Raw genomic sequence first — 4,919 nt, 5'->3', positions numbered from 1 at the left:
AACCGTTCTGTTCTTTCTTTTTTTCCTCTCCGTGTTAGTTTCTGAGAAGCAAGAAGTCAACTTTGCAGCCCACGGGCAGCACATTTAGGGAAACTTATAGAAAAAAAAGGGAAAGAGGATTTAGCACGGACTCTATTAGTTTCATTTGAAGCAAACGCACTCCGCAGGGCTGACCGCCAGTGTGACAAGCCTTGGGAACCTCGCTTCCAAGCACGGGGGTCACTTGGCACAGAGCACATCGTGCGATTCAGCGTGTCCCGTTCTGGAGCACTTTCTCGGAACTTACAGCTGTGTTCTTCTCCAGCCTCTGGTGTAAGTTTGCCCGGGGTTTTCCCGGCTTGCATCTGTCACAGTCTATGACACATGGTCCCTCTCACCTTGTGGCATTCTTGCTCCCAGCTGTAGTCCTGGCTTAGCCACATAGACAGGGATGTTTGTCCAGGTGGGACCAGCAGCAGATTCTTTCAAGTTTCTCAAGCCACCCCCGTAAATGGAACCATGTAACATCATTTATGTCTCATTGGAGGCCAGTTTAATTTCTTAAGTAATGACGTGGCCCAATTTATGATCAGATTTTTTTTTAAATGCCACGTTTGTGGGGCACCTGGGTGGCTCAGTCAGTTAAGCGTCCGACTTCAGCCAGGTCACGATCTCGCGGTCCGTGAGTTCGAGCCCCGCGTCAGGCTCTGGGCTGATGGCTGGGAGCCTGGAGCCTGCTTCCAATTCTGTGTCTCCCTCTCTCTCTGCCCCTCCCCCGTTCATGCTCTGTCTCTCTCTGTCTCAAAAATAAATAAATGTTAAAAAAAATAAAAATAAAAATAAATAAATGCCACGTTTGTCACTGGGATGTGGAGCCAAGCCATTTGGGAGCAAATATCTGTTTCTGTACTCGGTACAGACTGGCTATTGGTGACACTTTTCGTGGGTCATGATAAGGGTCTCCTTGAGCGTGTGCTGGAGAGAACGTGCGACTCCTAAGCAGAGATCTTTCCAGGAAATGATAGATTCGAAGTTACGATATCAATAAGCGTTTCTATACATTTCTATTTGGCCATTCATCACTGGCATTTTCCCCCCTTAACATTAGACATTCAAAATGGCTTTGTCCAATGCGAAGCAAAGGTAAGTTCTTTTACCAGCGCACGATTCAATGTCTGGCACACTTTACCTGCACATCGAATGCTTGTTTAAAACATGAATTTGAATGCAATCACCTTGAACGTTTGCTTGATTGCCTCCACTTTTCTGGAGGCAGGCATTTCTATTATCTGTACTTGTTGGGTAGGGGAGATAAAAGGGACATTCAGGGTCTAAAATACATGAAGCGAAAAACTTGGAGTAAGTTGGTCAATATCTAAATATGTATGTTATTGGACGGTGTTACTCAAAGACAAGAAGAGCCCTTGGATGTTACCCGATCAAAGCACTTTTGAGCCAAGGGAACTAAGTGACATGCTCTAAGTCACAGAACTAGTTCATGGCCAAACTGGGGCATCCGGGTCAGAAATCCTACCCCGTGTTGCAGTGACTCCTAGCACAGAACGCTCTCCCTGAGAGCAACTCCTAGATTCTATGTGGGCTTAAGCCTCCCATTCTCCAGACATGGCTTTTAAAATTCAGCTTCGTTATTAACCCTAGTAGTGTGTTTCCACGCCAAGGAGAGCACCTGCTCTTCAAGTTGCAGACTCATTGAGCCAGTTTCTTGTCTCTGGGCAGGACATTTCACATGCTCCACATGTCTGATCCCAGCAGTGGACAAAATCGGGAGGAAAAGTCTTATGTCATTTGCAAATGTGATCAAGTGGCCCTGAGTGGCATCTCTGGAAGGAAAACCAAGACAATGCTTTCCTTCTGGATGCGGACCACCTTCCAAACCCAACACACTCTCTTGTAAGGTCATTGAGAAGCCCAGAAAGCTTCCCCTTCCCTGCTCAAGCAAAGGTCCTTTCTCTGGCATCTGTCCACACTGCCGTGACCGGTCTTCGTGCCTACCATGAAAACCCTTTGGAACATGTCCCACACCTTTTCCTAATGGCTGTGGCTTCTCCATTGCTCAACCTTTTCCCTCAGCGAATCGCTTTCTTCAGAGGATGCTGTCACCTGCTCCTTCCCCTGTGTCCTTATCACCACAGAAGTCCTGACAACCACCAAGTTATCGGACTCAGAAGCCTTGGACTCCTTGTGTTTTTTTCTTCCATTTTCCTGAATGTGACCCATAGCCATTGAATTAACCGCCGGATTTTATGGATTTTATTCATTAAAAACCTCGAATCTGACTTCTGCAGTATCATTGCTTTACTTAAGAATTGGTACTCTCAGACTCATGTTACTGGAAACATATTCCTGATGGCAGCTCTGTCTCTTCTACTTAAAGTTCATCCTTCCCATGACACGCCAGTTCCCCACGGTCGCACTTACGGAGGGCGTATTTACATTCTCTCCCTGCCTGATTCCTCAGTTTCCTTTCTCACACGCCCACCCCCTCCCCCTCCTCACTCTGGCCACATTTGAAATCCTGTTTGGCTTCCTAAGCATATCTTGAGCTTTCTCAAGTCTGTATGCATTTGTAGATGGACTCTCTCTGCTTAGAATGTTATTCTTCCTGTCTTAGCTCGGGCTGCTGTAACAAAAATACGACAGACTGGGTAGCTTATAAACAAAAGGAATTTACTTCTCACGGTTCCAGAGGCTGCAACTCTAAGATCAAGATGCCACCTCGGTCGTTCCAGTGATCACTGCCTTCCTGGGTTGTAGACTGCTGGCTTCTCCTAGCTCCTAGCATCCCCAACGGGCTGAGGGACTAGGGAGCTCCCCACGGTCTCTTTTATAAGGACACTGATCCCATCGTGACGGCCCCGCCTCATGACCTCATCCAGTCCTGATTGCCTGCCAAAGTCCCCACCTCCTAATACTGTCATCTGGCCAGGTAGGGTTTCAACCTGTGAGTTTTAGGGAACACAAACAGTCCATAACATTCCCTGCTTACCTGTAACCTACAGATAAGGTGTCCTATCTTCCCTCCTTGGGGGTTAGTTTCCCTTCCTGTGGGCTCAAAATGCACCTTCCCTTTCCCTCTGACCTCACACTCTTCACCTGTGACTGCAGTGAATCACAACTGCAGGAATGTCTCCTTCAGGGGGGTACTGGCCACCTTCCTCTTGGTCCCCCCCCCCACCAGCTTCCCTGCAACCCGGGTAATGCTTGGTGACCCGTGAACTGAGTGGAGAGTGAGAAGGGAAAGGCGTACGTGGGCCACGGGATGTAAGATCTCGTGATTGTGATCTTCAGTGAATCATTTCCCGTGACAGTGTTTCATTTTACGTGGTTTTTTTTTTCATGAAATCTGTTGATTTACATTTATTTTCTCTCATGACATTAGTTCTGCAACATTAAACAATTCTATACTATTTGAATATTTTCACTTTAAAATATGTCCGGGGGTAATAAAGCCGAAGAAACACATTTACAAATGAAAACAGTCTAGTCTATGCTGATTCTTCCCTGGACCATTTGAGCAGTCCTCCCCCAACGTTGCTTTCTCGAGGAAGGAAGTGCTAACATTTTGTGCAACATTAATAAAATCCTGGAGGCTTTTAAAAAAAAAAACAGAAAATGGGATTCTGTGTCCAAGAAACATTCTACTAATAGTAGAAAAATTATAAGCCAGGGCAGCTATAAGTTAAACAAAAGTTACTTTCTGTTTTGTTTTGTTTTTTGTTTTTTGTTTTTTTGTTTTTTGCTTATATGTGACATGTTTGGCCACAGAGCTAACTCAAAGTACATTTTCAATTTTATTTTATTTTTTTTTATCCTTGGCTACTAACCCATCTTTTAATGACTTACCTTGAAAACAATATATTAGTTTCTGCTCCATTCACCTCACAGAGTTAGATGAAATAAAGCATATGAGAGTGATTTATAAACTTGGAAGAACCGTATACACATTAACTACTTTTTTAATACGAGCAATCAATCATTAATCACTGCATGTCTACTATGTAGCAGTTGTACATGCTAGTCAGAAATACAAAGATTTAAAAATCCTGGTCTCTGCTCTTAAGTAACGTGCAGTTGTTTTGAAGAAACCAAGGACAGAAATGGTAAACTATCAGCAACACAGTCCGCAGTAGGGAGCCTTGGTGGCCTGGCCCCACCAGAAGAACACAGAGGGTGGGGGCGTTGAATGCCGTTTCAAGGAAGTAGAATCAGAACACCTGGTCTTGAAACATAAATGGAATATAGAACGTGTTTAGTTTTGGGATATGGAACGCTAAGATGGTTCTGAGATTCTAGACCACTGGTGCCTTCTACACCCTGTTCAATCTCCTGTCCCCTAGTGCGAAGGGACCTCTGATTATTGAAGGGGCATCACTTCTGTGATTAGGTTCTGTCATAGGACAAAGATGAAGTGATCCAAATGTAATGAAAGCCCCAAGCAATTAGGACCTTAATCAAATTTGATTCTCCCTGGTGGGCCTGACCTAATCAGGGAAAGCCCTTGTAAAGGGGGCTGGACCCCGCGCCAAGAGACAGACTGTCTCCGGCTGGCCTCAAAGAAGTAAGCAACCACGAGTCCTGTGGCCACCAGGGAATGAGCTCCGAGGGATCTCGGGAGCAGATCTTTTCCCAGGCAAGCATCGGATGAGAAAGCAGCCTGGCCCACCTGGGGGGGGGGGGGGCGGGGTACAGCATCGTGAGGCCTGGAGCGCCAGACCCAGCTTAGCTCTAGCTGGATTTCTGAGCCACAGAAATAATAAATGCCAGTGACTAACTCCGTGGTAATTTGCTATGCGGCAGTAGAAAACTAATACAGCCGCTCTTGCCCAAGAGTCCGCAACTTAGCCATGTCCTCGAACTACTCTTTTGGGCTTTACAAGCCAGCACCCTCTCCGGAACACCTTCATCATATGAGCTGCTCA

This window comes from Prionailurus viverrinus, unplaced genomic scaffold (genome assembly GCF_022837055.1).
Source record: "Prionailurus viverrinus isolate Anna unplaced genomic scaffold, UM_Priviv_1.0 scaffold_33, whole genome shotgun sequence".
NCBI classification, from domain to species: domain Eukaryota; kingdom Metazoa; phylum Chordata; class Mammalia; order Carnivora; family Felidae; genus Prionailurus; species Prionailurus viverrinus.
Note: the sequence above shows the minus strand (reverse complement) of the source record.